Below are 20,225 nucleotides of genomic sequence, written 5' to 3' on the forward strand. Positions count from 1 at the left end.
GTTCATGTACCTGCTTACAACTCCCACTGCATGTGCAATATCAGGCCTTGTGCAGACCATTGTATACATTAAACTTCCAACTGCTGATGCATATGGAACTTTAGACATATAATCCATGTCTTCTTGGGTCTTTGGGCACATTTCTTTGCTAAGTTTGAAATGGCTAGCAAAAGGTGTACTAACTGGTTTTGCATTTTGCATGTTAAATCTTTTCAACACCTTTTGTATGTACTCATTCTGAGACAATGTTAATTTTCTATTTTTCCTGTCTCTAGTTATTCTCATACCAAGGATTTGTTTTGCAGCACCCAAATCCTTCATTGCAAATGAATTTGCCAATTTTCTTTTAAGCACATTTATTTCCTGCATGTTAGATCCTGCAACAAGCATGTCATCTACATACAATAACAATATAATATAGCTGCCATCATTTTGCTTTTTCAGATAAACACAATGATCAGAGTGACATCTAGTATAACCTTGTTCTGACATAAACTTGTCAAATTTTAGATACCACTGCCTTGGAGCCTGTTTTAAACCATACAAGCTCTTCTTCAACCTGCACACAAGTTTCTCCTTCCCTTTCACCTAATATCCTTGTGGCTGCTGCATATATATCTCTTCCTCCAAATCCCCATGGAGAAAGGCTGTCTTTACATCTAACTTCTCAAGATGCAAATCTTCAGCTACTACAAGACTTAAAATAGTTCTGATTGAAGTCATTTTAACAACAGGAGAAAATATTTCATCAAAATCAATACCTTTCTTCTGTGCAAACCCCTTCACCACAAGTCTAGCTTTGTACCCTTGCTTTCCTCCATCTTCTTCCTTCAGCCTGTAAACCCATTTATTCTTCAATGTAGTTTTTCCTGCAGGCAACCTCACTAAATCCCAAGTCTGGTTATGCATTAAGGAGTCCATCTCTTCTTCCATGGCTACCTCCCACTTCTTCTTGTTTCAACCTGCATTGCTTCTTCATAACATTCAGGTTCACCGGAATCAGTCAACAATAAATAATATAATGAAGGAGAGTATCTTTCAGGAGGTCTACCTATCCTGGTAGATCTTCTAACACCACTTTCAGGTGTTTGGGGTGCCTGTTGCTGTTGTTGTGGTTGTTGATTATTATTATTTTCAGGCACCTTTACTTTTTCAGTGATTTCATCAAGGACTGCGTATTCCTTGTTTTCCTTTTCCTGTTTCTTTTCCTGCAACTGATTCTTATACAAGACCTTTTCATTGAATATTACATCTCTGCTCCTAATGATTTTGTGATTTTCGTAATAATATAAGCGATAACCAAAATCATTAACATCATATCCAATAAAGGTACATTTCTTTGACTTTGCCTCAAGCTTTGTTCTATTTTCTTTATCAATGTGGACAAAGGCCTCACAACCAAAAGGCTTTAAAATAGAGTAGTTTACCTTTTTACCTGTCCATGCTTCCTCTGGAACACCACCATCCAAGGAAATTGAAGGCCCTCTGTTTATTAGATAAACAACGGTATCTACAGCATCTGCCCAAAACTGTAAAGGCAATCCTGCATGCAATCTCATGCACCTTGCACGCTCCATGATTGTTCTGTTCATCCTTTCTGACACACCATTTTCTTGTGGTGTTCTTGGAACTGTCTTCTCTCTGTGAATTCCATGCTCTGAACAGTACCTATCAAACTCTTTGCTGCAATATTCACCTCCATTGTCTGATCTAAGACACTTCAATTTCTTTCCTGTCTCAATCTCAACCAAAGCTTTCCATTTCTTGAAAGTATCAAATACATCAGATTTATTCTTAATACAATAAATCCAAGTTTTTCTAGTTGCATCATCAATAAAAGTAACATAATAACGAGAGCCACCAAGAGATGATACTTGAGCAGGTCCCCATACGTCTGTATGCACAAGCTCTAATTTTTCGTTCTTCTTTTCTTTCCCAACTCTGAGAAATCTGACTCTCTTCTGTTTTCCATAAATGCAGTTCTCACAGAAGTCCAAATCAACATTCTTCAAACCTGGCAACAAATTCCTTGAGTGAAGAATCTTCATCCCTTTTTCACTCATGTGTCCGAGCCTATGATGCCATAATGCTGCATCTGCTCCTTTGGAAGTCAAAGCATTAACAGAGTTAGAAATACCATTGCATAAATACAATGTACCAACCTTTTCACCTTTTGCTATTACCAGGGCTCCTTTTGTGACCTTCCAAGCTTTATCTGTGAAAGTTGTCACACAACCTTCACTGCTTAACTGCCCTGTTGAAATCAGATTTTTCTTTAGATCTGGAACATGCCTTACCTCCTTTAGTAGCCATTGGTTTCCATTCTGCTATTTTACAAGAACCTTACCCATTCCAACAATTTTACAGGGTTTGTCATCACCTAGACGAACTTGTCCAAAATCTCCTTGAACATAGTCATAAAAGTATTTCTTTTCAGGTGTGGCATGGAATGAGGCCCCTGAATCTACCACCCAAGAATCAGTAATATTTTCGAAAGAAAGAATCAAAGCATCTTGTAACACCTCACCTGTCACATTTGCTTCATGATTGTTTTCTTGCTGTGCATCTCCTTCTTTTCCCTTCCGAGATCTACAGTCTTTCTTTAGGTGTCCTTTCTTTCCACATTTCCAGCACACTATCCCCGATCTAGACTTGGATCTGCCTTTCCTTGATTTACTGCGATATCCTGAGCTCTTTCCTCTTTCCATTTTTCTTCCTCTAGACTCTGCACTCAAAGCATTTCCCGATGTCTCACCAGAGCTTTTCCGTTGCATTTCCTCGCTAAGGATAGCACCGACAACATCATCAAACTTTAAAGTACTAGATCCAGAAACGGAGTTACTAATGGCCATTACCAAACCATTCCAACTTTCTGGTAATGAGCACAAGAATAACAGAGCTCTAACTTCATCATCAAAGTTTACCCCTACAGAACTTAACTGGCTTGTAACTGTATTAAAATCATTTAAATGGTTTGCAACAGATCCACCTTCCGACATATTCATATTAAATAACCGTTTCATAAGAAATACCTTGTTTGAGGCCGAGGGTTTTTCATATAGTTTCGACAACGTCTGCATCAAACCCTCTGTCGTGGTTTCCTTCGAAATGTTGAAGGCGACTGACGTAGCAAGACACAACCGTATTGTTCCGAGTGCCTTTCTGTCGAGAAGGTTCCATTCTTCGTCTTTCATACCCGTCGGCATCTTTGTTTTTCCGCCCAATGGTAGATATAGATCTTTCTGATACAGATAATCTTCCATCTGCATCTTCCACAGCGAGAAGTTTTGGTCGTTAAATTTCTCGACCCTAAACTTACCATCTTCCGCCATTGCTCCCACTCGAACCAGGAACCCTTCTTTCCTGCGAGTTTATCAGCCAAATAGACCTTCGGCTCCGATACCAGTTGTTAGAAAATTATATATTACGGAGCAATGGAACACATAAAATATTGCAGAAATATAAACACAGAAAACGCACAAAACAAGAGAGACACAGATATACGTGGTTCACCCAGTTTGGGCTACGTCCACCCCGAACAGCCAGTCCTTCCTTTCTATTATCCAGCAAAATGAAGAGATACAACCTACAACAAAACCGCTGTAATATCCTCTGTTTTCTCTCACAGTCTCACCTCTATGTTTCTCGCTCACCGAATACACATCTATATATCTCACAGCCTCAAATACAATGCCCTCATATAAAGAGAGGGGTTGCCTTCTAGGGAAAAAAACCCTAAACTAAACATAAGTTCTACCGTCAGATCATCCGCCTAATGAACGGCCCAGATTGACTAGAAATTACTATACTTTTACAAGGCAATTTTACAGCTGTTTTTAGCTTCGGGGGCGCTGCCCCCGAAACCCCCCGCCAGGGGGGGGCTCCATAAAGTCGCTGCCACCCCCCCTGGACCCCCCATGGCAGCGATCATTTTACGGGCGGTGTTTCCGCCCCATTTTGAACTGGGGTCCAAAATGTCGGTACTATAGAAGATAATCAGGCTCCACACCCAACACAAGGAGTCCATAAAACATAGCTTATTGAGAAAAATAAACTTGATTGTATTAACTATGAAATATAAGAACTTTACAACCTTTGGTGCCTTGATGTTGTACAAGCTCTTCCCAGGGTCCAAACATGAATCTCCTCTACTTTGACAAGCCTCACACTCTTCCCAATGAGATCAATAAGGTATGTAATCTTTCCTCTCAAAAGCTCAATTAGGAAGACTAAGTTCCAACAGCATTTCACCTCAAAAATATTCAACTTTTTCTCTCAGTAACCAGCCCAATGCCTCGTTTTATAGTGTAGAGGAAGGAAGTTATTGGTCCACCTATGAAGGGATAGAGTCCTCCTTCAAAGGGATAAGCTCCTCACATTAAGGGGTTAGCTCCTTAAGGTATGGGATGCATGAACCTTAAAGGAGCGAACTTGCCACCTCAAGATTCCCTCTACAAGCTTCCAAAAATAACTCAAAGTGAGTTTTTAAGTATATACTTGCGCCTTTTTGACTTTTACAGGGGTCCGCACCCATTACACAGAGACAGAGCGGTCAGGTGCAGAGGGGACATGACCATTAGGTGCGGGACCACAGGTAATGCTAAGAGAAAGTGCGGAACCAGAGTTTTATAGATTTTTGAGGGATTTCTCTTATTTTCAGGGCTTGACATGAAGAGCTGAGGTTTAAGACTTGCAAAGGTGGAAAGTATGAGTGGTGATAGACTCACACAGATTGCAGAATGTCATGGTGACAATTTTTAGTGCAACATAGGCTAGGCTGGAACACTGTATCTAGAATAGGTTTCTTGCTAGTTTTACACACTTACCTCATGCTGTTCTCAGCCCGAGCTGCCATTATAATTCAAACAAGAATCTCCCACATATATTTCATTGCATGTATATCCTAATATTGGAAGGTTAACACTCCTCACAACCACCTAGTCTAGCCCCAATTTACAATTTTTTTTTTGGAATATATATCCTCGCACTTCCTCTCATTCTGAGGATGGTATCCAGTGTAAACCCAAATTTTTATGGGTACGAGGAAATCAACAATACATTCATTAAGAGGTCAACATGTCACTTGTGAGAATTGGTCCTAGGTGTGGAGGGATTACATTCCCCCTCAATTACTTGGGCTAGACCCAATTGACTAAAATGCTTTTTGCAAAATATATCCTGAGAAAACCTAGGGAACATTGCCTCATTCTGACGATGGCACCTAGGCTTAAGCAAATTCCTTAGGGCCAAAGGCCATATCAACATTTCATTGGTGGGAATAGAACCATTGTAGGGAGGATAGCAATTATTCCACCTAACCAGTGGAGCTAGATCCAATTGACATCAGATGTGTTTGTAATTAGACAAAGGTGTAGGAATTTTGGAAATGCGTTTTTTGGTGTTTTTAGACGCATCACTGCTTATAGTTCTCAAGAGCATGAGTATTTCAAAGATCTAGGTTTTGTACCCTGACTAGTATATTAGCTGTGGGGATAAAAATATTATTGGCCTGTTGTAGTGTAGCATGCATCATCTCACCAGTGAGTTTCTATTTGGATACTGGTAAAATAGATGGAAACCTGTATAAGTAACATCATCAAGTATACCATGTTTTAAAAAAAAAAAAAATTGCCACATTTGCTAAGGATTTGCACCATTGGTGTAGCTGGATTGTGGTGGTTCTAGTTCTTCAAGACTATTGAACAAAACTTTATTTGGAAATTAATTTTTTTACGATTGTCAAATATGACTGATCATTTGAAATTCTTTGCCATCTGTTGTTACTAACAGGGTATCTCATAATATTGTGAAATATGGTTTTCTATGCTTTATAGCGCGAGTATTTACTTGTTATGTTGATGTGTAGAGGATATGATATTCAAGTGGTTTTTATGTTGGTTTTGATGATAACATCTCAATGGTGATGGAACCCTTTCTTTGAATCATGCAAGGTTCTAATGGTGAACTGTGAAAGAGAACGCTTATTTTGGATTCTAACCACGAAAATTTTCTCAAAAGTCCAGCCCATAGAAAAAGGTGAAATGTTGTATATAAATGATGTTTGTTTCTGAGCAAGAAGTCTTGTTAAAATTTGCAATATGATATATACTAGTGACTCTGTTTTTGAAGCACGTTTTTTTATTGTGAGGCATAGTTTTTTTCCAATTATATTTAAAAATTTAAACCTGCTTGTTCTTGATGGTTTTACAAAGGCTTTTAGTGACATTGTATCCTTTTTGAATTAATGCTAGGGGTGCCTTGTTGAGAATAAGGGTATAATCTATGATATTGATGTATTGTCTTCAATGGATTTCATGCACCATATGTTTGCATTGATGATGAAGGAACTCTGTGATTATCATGATCTACATGGATAGCTCATTGTTGGTGTTGTTTACTCATGGGTAGCACTGCATTTTTGAACTCTTTGGATTAATGATGGAGATGATCCCTGCTCGTTGCTTCATGTGATCCTGTGCTTCTTTAGAAGAGGTTGGCTAAGTAGTTGTTCATTGTTTTGCCACCATAGATGTAGCATTCTCTTGTTTTTGTAAGAAATTATGCCTGAATTTAGGTTCTTACATTGTTTCATTGGTGATTGACATGTCTTCTTGCTAAATTTGTTTTGGTTGTGATAAAGTTTTGTGAAGTTTTAACAGCATTGACCCCCTTAGTTGCTTTGTGGTTAGGTGCATGTTCCAGGTCTTGAGCCAACAGGAATTGATCTTCTCTCGGTGAGGACAAACATTATCTTTTTCTTTGGAATATGATCAAAGGATGTCTGGTAACAATTTTTCTTAATGCTGACAACTTTGATGTTTGTTTCTTTGTTTTTATGCCACCATGTTCCCTCCCAGAAAATGCTGTGCCTGGAGTCCAGTAGACGCATCACTGCTCGTAGTGCTCAGGAGCACGAGTATTTCAAATATCTAGGTTTTGTACCCTAGCCTGTATATTGGCTGTGGGGATAAAAAGATTATTGGCCTGTTGTAGCATAGCCTGCATCATCTCACTAATGAGTTTCTCTTTGGAGACTGGTAAAATAGATGGAAACCTGTATAAGTAACATGATCAAGTATACCATGTTTAAAAAAAATTTATTTTGCCACTTTTGCTAAGGATTTGCACCATTGGTGTAGCTGGATTGTGGTGGTTCTAGTTCTTGAAGACTATTGAACAAAACTTTATTTGGAAATTAAGCTGTTTACGATTGTCAAATATGACTGATCATTTTAAATTATTTGCCATCTATTGTTAGTAAACATCAATGTAGCAAAGAATAGATCCAAGCAAAAAAAAGAGAACACTTACTTTTTAAATCATTCCATCTGCCCACATCACTTCAATATACCTGTTTTTGAGACCTATAATATTCTCAATCGAGGATAAATTTGATTCTTCAGTATCCATACCTACTTTAGCCTTACACCTTCTCGAAGACCCTTGCTAGAAAATTTGCTCTGTAATTTTGGTCTCATTTACACATTTTGGCTTCAATTCAATTTCTTTATCATCACCAGACTGATCCTAAAAGGCCAGACCAACCTTAGCTTTTTGTCTTTTTCTCAAAGATATCTGTTCTGGAGATAGCTCTGTTCTTATACAATACTCACCTTTTGGCTCCATTTCACAATCTTTCTCAACGTTCGAATCATTTTCTGTTTTCATACAATTCTCAAGTGATGATATGTTTTGACACACCTTATCATCGACTGATGATTCAACAACACTAGACACTTCTAGTAGCTCTGCAACAGACGCCAGTCAAATAACAATTTCCCCAACACAATAATTGTAATCTGGGTGCTCAATTAGCTCAATTGTAATCGCAGTGCTAATTTTTTATCAAAATTCAGTGACTACAAAAAAATAGAATGGGTGTGGATGGTTTCTAAGGTTGAAAAGGAGATGTCAATATGGTGTAATAGATGGTTATCATCAAGGGGGGTAAGTTAGTGCTAGTGAAATCCCTACTTGAAGCCATCCCTATGTACTGAGTGTTTTTTTCCTTTATTCCCAAACGGGTCCTGGAACAGGTAAGAAGACTTAGTTTCAGATTCCTATGGGCTGGGGACAAACAGAAAAAGAATATTCCTCAGGTCTCATGGAAAAAAACTATTGTTCCTAAAGAGCTGTGAGCATGGGACATTTAAAATCTCCATTGCTTGGAAAGAGCCCTGGCTGCTAAATATTTCTAGAGAATTATAGAAGGGAAGGGCTTATTGAGAAAGGTGGTGAGTTGGAAGTACATATAACCTCTGTCTACTAAGGATTGTATAAGATCTCCAAACAAATCCTACAATAAATCTTCAGTGATTTGGAAGGCGGTGGTGTTGGCTTTTCCGCTGATTGGAAGACAGTTGGTTTGAACTTTGGAAGGTTGGGGGTGGCAACAACACAAGTCAGGGGGATGATCCTTGGCTGCTTATAATCCATAATGCTTCTTTATATTCTCCCTTTGACATAAAATGCATGCTCCCATAGCCCAAACATGATAAGGCACTGATCTTGCCTTTCATCCACCACCTCAAAACATAGAATCCATTTTTTTTTTCCTTTTTTGTTTTCGTTTCCATGCAATAACAGTACTTATTTTTCCACATAGGAAATGCTTGATGTTCCATTGTTATACATTTTTGGAGCTTTCATTCCGGAAATAATGATTGCAGTGCTTTATTATTTTGATCACAGCGTTGCATCCCAACTTGCCCAACAAAAGGAATTCAACTTAAGAAAACCTTCTTCATACCATTATGACTTACTTCTCTTAGGATTTTTGGTATGCAAATTACCTCAGTATATATATATTATTTAAAACTATTTTGTAATTTTTGTCAGAGTTCATGTTTAGGTTCAACTGTCACTGGCTACCCTATTCTGGAAGAGCTCTTGCTCTCCTAAAGACATCTTGATCTAACCCTTCATTCTTTGTTTTCACCTCCATAAACAATCTCTAGTGGATTCATAAATTTTCCTTTTATTGTGGCAGACTATTTTATGTGGCCTTGGTGGCATACCTCCTTCAAATGGTGTTATTCCTCAATCTCCCCTGCACATGAAAAGCTTAGCTACCCTCAAACATTAGATACCAATATATTGGAATTATCAATTGCAACTTCTCAGGGCAAAGACACAATTTAGACATTTTATAGATGAGTAACTTACAAGTAATTTTGTTACAGTTGGTGCTTAGCAAGTTAGTGACAACAGTCCGGAAAAGTATGCAGAAAAATTCAGCCTTAGGGCAAGTATACAGAAACATGCAAGAAACCTATGAGCAAATGTAGACCCCACTGGTTTATTAGCCTCCAGTTGCCTTGGTAATGGTCTTATTTTTGAGTTTGGGTGTTTCATTTTATCTAATTTTCCTCTCCCATTATTTATTTTTCTTGTCATGTCCCAACCATTTGTGTAGGCACTTAAGGAATTGAAAGAGACCACAATTCAGTTGGCTGCAAGTATTGGGAATATGGATGCCCCAGTTGATGAATCAATTTTTAATGTTGACAAGGACGTGGATTACCTGCTTCCTGTTGAGGTGAAAGAATAGCAATTGAGTAATTTGTTGCAATCTCTGATGGTGGTTGACTGCCTTGCAGTAATGCCCATCATTAGAAAGATCCCAACTTCTGTGATTTGGGGTTACTTTGCCTTCATGGCCATAGAGAGTTTGCCAGGAAATCAATTTTGGGAAAGGATATTGTTTCTTTTCACTGCTCCAAGCCGTAGATACAAGTATGAACTTTATTCAAACTATAATGTGATTGAATTTAATGTTTGTAATATAGTTTTGAAAGCTGATCAATGTTGAATTGATGGTTATAGAGAACTTCAAGAGTATCATGCTACATTTCTTGAAACGGTGCCTTTCAAGACAATTTCCACTTTCACCATTTTCTAGACATGTTATTTGCTGGCATGTTTTGGTATCACATGGGTGCCTATAGATGGTGTTCTCTTCCCACTATTGATCATGTTGTAACTTGTTATTCCTAGCGAGGCAGTATACCCTTCCCAAGTTTTTCAAAGGAGCACATCTTCAAGAATTGGATGCAGTAGAGTATGAAGAAGCCCTTGGAATTCCATGCAATATAACAGTGAGTGCAAGACACATATCAAACAAATTTTAAAAATATTACTCAATTCTATTTCATAAGCCCTGCAGCATGAACAATAATAAATTGAACAGTAACATATATTGATTGCAGGAAGCTTGAATTCAGTGGTTTGGACTAGGAAGCATGGGGACAGGTGAAAATGATGGCGAAGTTTTGGAGGAGATGATTACACGAAGTCACGGTGAGGTCAAACACACATATAGTCCATGGATAACTAGCTCGAGTGATTGCACACCAATTCATGGATCTGAGTCTGCATTAAGTCCCAAAATTGTAGAATCTAAACAAATATATAGCCCCCGTATAAGTGAGATTAGACAGACACATAGCCCTCACAGAGGGGAAAAGCATTCGGGCATTCCCCTGGTTAGTCAAGGAAAAAATATGAGTCCAAGTGCATCTGGTTTGAGGCCACATAAACCAACTTCCAATTAGGTGCTTGGAGTCTAAATCCTCGACCAGTAATCTTTCCCTTCAGTGAGCATACCTTATGTTGAGTAGTACATATTTTGTTGGCTTATCATTATTTAATCATTGTGCCATAAATCACCCAGTTGTATTTGGTGTGTCTTCACAAAGAACCTCTGTCCATCTTAGTGGACAGGGTAGACCATATAGTGTGTGTAAAAAATGTAATTGAAGTCGATCTTGAAGTATTTATGTTTTCTTGTAGCATGAAATCTATTATGTGAGTCTTGTGGTTCTGAAGACCCTGGGCATGCCAAATAATCATGGTGGTATTAAAGGGTCCTGTGAGTGGTTTGAGCTTCATAGAAAGTCTTCCTTCTTCTACCAGTTGGGTCTTAACCACAAAGTTTGCAGCCTTTAATGTTTCATTGAAATAAAAATGTGGAAATTAAACTTGAGAAATGAAAGGGAAATGGTAAGGCTTACAATATTAGAACTTCTGTAAATATTTAGCCATTACCTTTAAAAACTAACCAAGGGCAATGTCAAGTGATCAAGGATATGTTGAGATGGAAATATCTATTTTTCATGACACCAAAATATTTAGATAATGGAAATAAAGAATATGTGCATTCAAGTTAAATCAGATTTATCTTGAATGGTTGGGAAGATTTGTTATTATCTTTAATAATTTAAGTCTTGTAAAGCAAATTCAGATTCCACATTTTATTTTGACATATTTAATTTTCTTTGCAATCGTAAAACGTTACAAATTTTATTCAAAATATGTGCAGTTACTATTTCAATGTTATATATCCATGCTTTTAATGAAGTTCCTCCATGATTTATCTCTGGTCTGTGTGGTCAATGGCAACAAACTTGAAGAAAAACAAGGAATATGAAGCCTGTGTGTTACGTTAATTTATGAGCAGTTTTATGCTCTGCAGTATAATCTGTGAGAAAATTGGCTACAATATTCAATAGACAGGACATTATGAGTTTCTCAATTTGTGCTATTATATGTTATGGATTTTCTAACCGATATCTTGAAAACACGGTGTGCACTTGCCAGCTATGCCTGAGTTTTGCAGCGGTTTGTTACTTTCAAGCCATGCCTAATGTCATATTGTTTGTTGCAACTTTAATGTAGAGAGCTAACCATGTTACAGGGAAAAGTGTCTATTTAGAACTGCTCTACCCCACTAAGGTGTGACAGCTGCCTTAGAAACAAACAGAGAAAAACCACTTTTGTATTTCCTTTATGAACTATAGATAGAGAGGAATAGAAAGAACCAACCTGTGTCTTGCACTAATCCTTTGATCCAATCCCTCTCTTCTTTGACAGTCTCCAGCTACCTGCTCCCTTACTTGCCCAGCTTCACCAAGTACCTGTAAGATCACAGAATAAGAACACTATACAAAGACATGGATCTATATTCATAAACAACTTAGGATCAGATTTAAGTTAACCATACAAATGTAACAAGCATCAATGATACAAAAGCATGGAGGAAAAACTAAAATAGTTTTTATTGGTAAACAAGAAAAGATCCAGGAGGAGTTACAACCGGTGGTTCCTGGCCCAGCATCAACCTCCCAGCAAAGAAGCCCCTCTTCACCTCAAACAAAGCATAGATCACCCAATACTCTGATGTTTGCCTCAAAAACCAACAACAATTCCTTACAATATGCAAAATTCCAGCCTCTGGATCTCTGAGATGAGGGATCCATATATAGATATGTGTAAGGAGGATGAGTCAGCTTGTGATTTGATTAGTGTCTTCTCTCTGTCAGTTCTTGCTTCCACTTGGAGACTGAAGGCCTCTTACTCATCCTTGGTCGAATTTAGTGAGGCAAGTGTCACAGGAGAAGATTCTGGAAGCTTCCATTGCCTCTCCACCTCGCGGAATGACACTGCCATTTGTCATTTCTCACCCATCGCACCCCAAATAAGCGACTTTTGCAATGCAACACACCCTCACAGTGTATTTAGGTGCAATGCAATGCACCTAGCCAGTGGAGCAGCTGAAATGATCCTGTTTTGACTTATTCTGAGCAGTTTCTGGTGGAGAACTTTTGGGAGAAGCTGTAATCTGTTGACCTTGTTCCTTTAGGGGTTAGAACAACACTTTTAGGGACTTAGGAGCCCTTGGTTTATGGACATTTCATGCTTAGAGTTGTAAGGCACAAAAATGTCTATATCAAACCAGGAAGGTGTTGGGTCATTCATAGAGGATGCTTAGGCATGATTCCAGGCTTTTGAAAATAATTGTGATTTCCATCACTAGTCATAGCACTTGATAGAAAGTTGGGATATTCATGAGTGTGAATTTATGTTTGTATGTTTACATACTTTCTTATGAATTAACTAATGCTTAGTAGCAGTAGACATTGGACAAGTATATTTGTATACTTCTGTTTTAAACTGAAACAAATCCAGGGCTAAAAGGAATGGATTGATTGAACTAGTCATCCTTCTATAACTTTCCAACATAGGCTGGAGTAAACAGATTGTAATTTGGGTAATTTTTCTAACTGCAAATAGGAACATACTTGTGTATTGGCAGGGTGGTTATGAGGTCCCTAGAAGTGATGAATTTGATTTTATCTTGGTTTTTTATATAGTATTAGGTTTTTTCTCATGCTTTCTATGAATGACATGGGTGAATTTTATCCTACACCCACTAGGTTATCGATATGTAATTTCGGTAATTTTGATTTCAAAAGATATTTTAAAGAAATGCAATGATTTCATTTGTGTATCCAATAAACACAATATTCTAATGGAATTCTGCATTTATGGTTTACCTATACAGATTCCATGGAGAAGTATTAGTGGTGTGACATCAATTGTCCTCAAGCAGAGGCTTTAGTTTTACTCTTTTCTGGAAGCAAATACTTTCTTCCAACATTTTTGAGTTCCATGAAAAATTTGAAAGTCCTAATAGTATTCAATTATGGGTTAAAGATATCCACACTGAATGATCTATCGGCCTTATCTTCACTTAGTTTAAGAGTATTCACTTGGAGAGGCTGCATGTGCCCCCACTTCAAGAGCATAGTAAAGTCATGTAGAACTTAGAGAAGCTATCTTTAAGCTTTTAGTGAAGATTGGAAAAATTTCTGGGTTCAATAACACCCAGTCGAGCATTAATCTTTCAATAATGCTAGATTTTAACCTCAAGCATTTTTGTGATTTGGAGGAGATGCCCCCTCGTATTTGTGAAAATTTTTTCAGTTGTGAATTGGACTATTACTAACTGTCATTTTCTTCAAACGTTACCTGATGACTTGGGGAACCTCAACTCTTTAAGAATGTTAAGGAAGGAAAGAAAGTACATTATGCTAAGTTCTCTTACGATTTTAAAGTTTTTCTTGGATATCTACAACGTTTCAGGTAGGAAAGTACATTATGTTAATGAAAATATGTTTTGATAGAAAGGCCCAATTTCAAATTATAATGCTTTCAAAAAACATTTTATAACTGTAATGTTTCTAAAAGGAAAGCATATTTTTTCAATTTAAGTATCATGATCCCATATTCCAACTTATTTTTCAGTAACCCATTAGGCTTTGTAGCTTTGAATAAATCCATGTCTTTTGATAAGACCCTTCTCCAAATTAGAACGCAATTTCCTTTTGGCAATAACTACATACAATGTCTTGCTTTTGTTATTGAGAAAATAGAGGTTGTGAAACAAGCCTGTGCCATACAAGGACCTGATTCATTGATTATGTATCAATTATGGCTCTTGATGTAACAATGTCTTGATTTTTTTGCTTCAAAATAGAGGTTATGCTTTACTATTTCACAGAATTTCTTACAATCTTTCCATAAGTATTCATTTGTAATCTCAGTCACTGAGGGATGATAGTAATGACAAAGGTAATATTCAACGGTTTGAAGTTCCCCTCTTACTAAATATTTAAATATATCACCATATTTTAACTGTTAGTTAAAGGAATTGTATTTGATTTGTAGACAATTCATTGCTTGATTTATAGATTTTGATTTTTTCCCTTTTTTATTTTTTTCTCAGATTTGGTATGAGATATCTTCCAAGATTTGGGTTCCCTAGTTTCCCCACCATAGCTACGAGGTTCATATGCTATCATTAAATATTCTCGGAATGTTACAACTTTTCCAGTAAGTGTGCTTTGAAACATTGTTGTTTCTTTTCCATGGTGTTAATGCAAATAAGCACTGCAACTAGTGCCATTATTTAGATTAAGTGCTGAAATCTAGTTGGTATTGTAATGACGGAGTGATTTTTTTCTAGCTACTAAGGTCATATGCATTTTTATCTCTTATGTTGTCCTGAGATATTCAAATTCAGAATACGAATTGAGGTGTCGTTTCCACTATAGATTGCAGTCAGTTTCTTGAACATAATATATAGTAGATTATCGTTTACTAATCAGCTATGGATGTGATCCATCGCAGGAAAGGAAATTCAAAGTGACTTTGATTTCACATTGATTTGTCAAAACATCCACACAGGAAAGGAGATTCAAAGTGACACTAATTTCACACTGATTTTTCAAAATGGAGGCAAGAGAAAAGGAAACTTTGTATTCAACAATGCTCTTAATTTCATATGTACATGCACAGACATATTATTAGAAAATATTGAAGGGTTGCCTAAGTAATATTTTCCATTCCGCTACATTCTTTACAGCTTGTAAATAATAACTCGGAACAATTCATTACACTACTTGTTATTCTTTATTAATCAGTGGTTAAGATTTTGATATTGAATTGGCTAAGATTTTTCTTCCTTTTGTGAAATTGTGTGTTCTATAATGCTTCTTTTCCATTCACTATGTATAGCATATAAAGTGTGTCTAATGGAGTAGGAAGATTGGAAAGTCTTGTGATACTTGAGCTATGTTACAAGGGAGAAACCCAACAGGGCAGGGTAGGTGCATCCCCACAAAGGGGTCACAAATACCAAAGTTGGTATTGGCTAGTGCCTTGAGCTAGAAAATTTCCTTTACCTTTGTATTAACAGTGAATCTAGAGAGGATTCTAATATTATATTTATAAGATTTATATCAGTTAAGATTGATGAATAAAATTCATGAGACATGAGCTAGGATGTCCTTGCAAGGTGGTTGTTGATTATTGGAAGCTATGATGGCCATTATGTCAGGCCAGGTGGTCGCACTCCCTTGATCGTGAGCACGATTGTGATCAAGATGGAAGACTTCATAGTCTAGATTGATTGTTTAGTAGTGATAGTTAGTGGGCTCATTCACAAAAGCTTCTATTTCACTAATCCTTTTCATAGAGTTGTCAGATTCAATTTCTAAAGGTTTTAATACACTATAGAGTTGAGTTCTGAGAGAGTTGTGATTCACAGTGTTAAGTATAGTAGCTATGACACGTGAATGAAGACAAGCATAATAGAGGTATCAGACTCTGTTATAGGCTTACCTGCATATTATAAGGGACTTGTTTGGCGTTTTTATAATTTTATAAACAAGTTCCATGTCGTGGAAATGTGAAAAAAAAACAGTGATATTGCCACTATGTGGCTCTTGTCGTATATGGTTTTATACTTTTTCAAAAAATTCTCCAAGAGTTCACAATGCTAAGATTCACTAGGACTTTACAAAGTTTTATTATTTAGTGAAAGACTTGCCAAGATCTTACAAGATTTTTTAATTGAGTAAAATATTCGCCATGCCTGGTGAGAGATTCACCAAAAAATTATATATACATATTATATTATTGATAAAATCGCCTTCCATTTTTCCTATATACCATGGAGATTCGCCCATTTATTATACATATAAATTTAGGGGGGGTTCTAAAAGTTTTCCCTGGAAAACGCTATAAACGATGAGCTCGATGTCCAAAATAGACTTCCTCTTATCAAGTAAAATTATCCGTTTTTGATAATTATAGTCTTCATTGTGATCAATAGTCTTCATTTTGGTCAATATCAAACTATTTTCTTCTACTATTCTTATTGTCACCACTGTTAGTTTAGCCATATTTTCATATTGATTATATGAAAGGGGTAGCTGAAATCGTAAAACATTCAAATATTTAATTCAAGTTATTGTATTAAACATCATATCTTCTCTCTCTCTTTCTCTCCAATATTAATAGGTTGAATTACTATAACACACAAATCAATGCACATTCAAGTCAAGAATTTTTTTATACTTACACTGAAATCAATGCACACTGTTAATCCAATCACTTTAAACTTAATGTACCATCATACATATGGTTACATAAAATTAAAAATAAGCATATACACTGAAATCAATTCATTCAATGCAATCAATCAGATATGAATAGAAGAAAAATTCTACAATGAAATCAATGAATCTAATACAAGATATCAAATAGGATTAGCAAACAACATCTACACTAAAAAGCAATGCATGTAATGCAAGCAATAAAATAGCACTATAAATCAACATCTACTCTAAAATAAATGCATCTAGTGAAAGAAATCAAATATAATTATAAATACACATCTACGTTGAAATCAATGCATCTAGTGCAAGCAATCAAATAGAATTATAAATCAACATCTACACTAAAACCAATGCATCTTGTTCGAGCAATCATATAGAGTTAGAAAGAATCTAGATTGAAATCAGTGCATCTAGTACAAGCAATCAAATATGACTATAAATCAACATCTACACTGAAATTAATGCATCGAGTGAAAGAAATCATATATCATTAGAAATCAACATCTACACTAAAATCAAGTCACCTAGTGCAAGAAATATTATAGGATTAGATATCACCATCTACACTAAAATCAATGCATATAGTGCAAGAAATGTTCTTCCCTCTCTCCCCCTCCATCAATATTTATTTCTCCCTCTATCTCTCATGCTTTATCTCTCTATCTCAAATCGAAACATATACACATTCTCTCCATCTCTCCCACGTCACTCCATATCTCTCTCTCTACTTTTCTCTCTCTGTGTCTTTCTTCTTCTCTCCCCCACTCCCCTTCCAACTCAAACTCTTTGTCCCTCCCTCTATCCTCCTCACTCTACCCCCCTCTCTCCCCCCTCTCTCCTCCTCTCTCTAAAGTCCTCTTTCTCCCTTTCTCTCCTACCTCCCTCTCTCGCCCCCCATCTCTCTCTCTATGTTAGGTCCCTATAATACTAGTGATTCCCCCATTACTATTGTTGTTGTATCCATTATTATTATTGTTGTGCCCCTAATTTCCCCATATTGTTATTAGTGTGCCCCATAGAATCCCATTATTGTTAATTTTGTGCCTTTATATTATTATTGTTAGGTTAGCTTTGGTTATATTGTGACCCCTTAGACTCCTATATATAGAAAGCAGGTTTTGTCATTTGAATCATCCAAGAATTGTTCATTTGTGTAATGTAAAGTAGGTTTCCCCCTCGAACAGGCTTATTTCTAATGTGTTCATCTATATTTTCTATCTTTTGGTGAGATGGTTTCATAACATTTAGTATCAGAGCTCTGGATTCTAGGGTTTCGCTGCTCCAAACCAGTCATCATGGAATTTTCGCTATAACTTTTTTTCTGCGACGTTTTAGAAGCTCAAAAAAAAACCATTTGAGATGAAATCTCTCTGAACCTCAGGCCCAAATTTCAGATCTTGTCTCGCTGTATTTTTGGAGATATAATCTGAGGAATTAGGGTTTTTGCAGACCCCAAATTACATTCCAAATAGGTGACCTTGGGAAAACTGTCATAACTTTCGCTTTGAGCATCAAATTGAATTTTCGTAAGAAGTTACAGAAAGAGGGTAGACTGTAGTTGTTTTGAGTATAATTTTTAGAACCTAAGGTTGAAACAGTGACCCACGGCACATCGTACAAGTTCTCTCTACTGAACAAGTATATACTCAGGTCATCGTGGGACATTTGGCATAACTCTTCATTGGAGAATCCAATCTTGATTAGACATGCGAGGTTAGAAAGATTAATCAGAGGGTTACTGCAGGAAGAAATTTCAGACCTTGGAGATCCAAAATTACATAGATACATTAGATTCAATATCGAGCTCCTACAAAGTGAAAAAAGGTGTGCAATTTTTTTTAAATATTTGCATAAGCTTGGATTGAAAAATTAGGTTGAAGGAATTCAAAGGACATAGTGAAACATTATTATGAGTAATTAATGCCCCAAAGAAAGAAAATGGAAACACCTAGTAAGCAACCTGAAAGCTCTAGCATGAATCATGAAGAAGAGGAAGAAATGCAACATGATATATCAAAATTACGAGACCAAGTGTAACAAATTTCACTAGCACAAAAAGTAACAGAAGCTAAGATGGATGGTTTAAAGAAAGACATAGAAGCTAAGATGTATGGCGTGGAAGCTAAGATGGATGTTTTAAAGAAAGGCGTAGAAGCTAAGATGAATGACGTGGAAGCCAAGATGGAAGCTAAGATGGATGGCGTGGAAGCGAAGATGGATGATTTAAAGAAAAGCATGGAAGATTTGAAGATAGATTTGACAAATTTTCTTGATGCAGGAGCATGAGGCTTAAATGCAAAAGGCTTCGAACTTATTCCAAAAATAGAAAAAAAGTTTACAAGCAAAGGAGTGGGGTCCTTTAGCTGTCAATCTACAAAGCTTTCTAGTTAAGATTTGAACTAGAATCTAGGATTTGGGTTATCATGTAATAAATTCAAGTATTTAGATGTAGTGGAGATTCTCGAGGAGAATATTATGCAGATTAGATAAGATTAGTTAATTCAATCCTTTGATTTAGGATCTGGTTGTTAAATGAACCAGTACTTATGTAAGTCCCAGATCATTGTAAGGGGATTTTGACTGGTTTGGCTTGTTTTGCCATATAAGATTTAGTTGTAGAAATTATATCTCTTTGTATTTCCATGTATATTTGGTCAATCCTGGAGGTGTTGCATCCCTCTTTAATATCATTGTGTATTATTGAAATTCCAGTTTAGCCCTGAAAACATAGAGTTTTGTGTGATCGCATTTAATCACTTTTCGCTGTTTATTACCAACTGCGGGGTTTGAAAGCATACGGATTCCTTGATCGATTTGAAATGCCGCAATCATTCCTGACCATTGATTTCATTTTCAACGCCTTACGTCACAATCAACAGCGGGGTTGGCCCTGGATTTAACTCATGTGTTAATAGAAGTCCCGCGAGCAGTAGGATCTAATGGCCACTATTATCCGATGGATATCGGGCTTAAAAATGAACGAACGTTAATCTAGGTGCCAGACCCGAACTTTTATAAATTGAGGAATTATAAACCTCATCGGCTCCGTGAGGGTGGATAATCATCACGCAGATTCCTGTGCGATATCACAGTGATCGTTGGATCACTGAAGACTGCTGACCGTTAGATCAATCTCGCATCGCATCGGTCATAAGTAAATGAACCTTGCCCTGAGGAACTTTCATTTTCGATTTGCGATTTTTTTAAGAACTTGTAAGGAACTTGTAGTTGGGGGGAAATTAAGCAGTTTTTCTAATTTAGCAAAATAGATAACTTTGGCGGTAGATGACTGATACTCCGCAGGAAACCCAAGAGGAGATTCAGCCTGAACTAGCAGAAATTGTTTCCAGTTTTGAACGATTGTCACTAACACTTGCACCCAGGCCTCCATTTGTGGTATCAGAGCAGCTTAAAGGAACTGAATAGGATCTCAAGGATCAAAGAAAGAAATCCACCATGGCTTTCAAAGTTGGAAGAGGACGT

At 36.8% G+C, this 20,225-nt stretch overlaps 1 pseudogene; it reads left to right on the top strand.

Moving 5' to 3' along the window:
* Nucleotides 1–8,608: 8,608 nt before the first annotated feature.
* Nucleotides 8,609–20,168, top strand: LOC149156392 (boron transporter 1-like; annotated as a pseudogene).
* Nucleotides 20,169–20,225: the final 57 nt, after the last annotated feature.

Source organism: Pinus tabuliformis, chromosome 9, assembly GCF_031772625.1.
Source record: "Pinus tabuliformis cultivar Carrire ecotype Pingquan chromosome 9, CPIR1, whole genome shotgun sequence".
NCBI lineage: Eukaryota > Viridiplantae > Streptophyta > Pinopsida > Pinales > Pinaceae > Pinus > Pinus tabuliformis.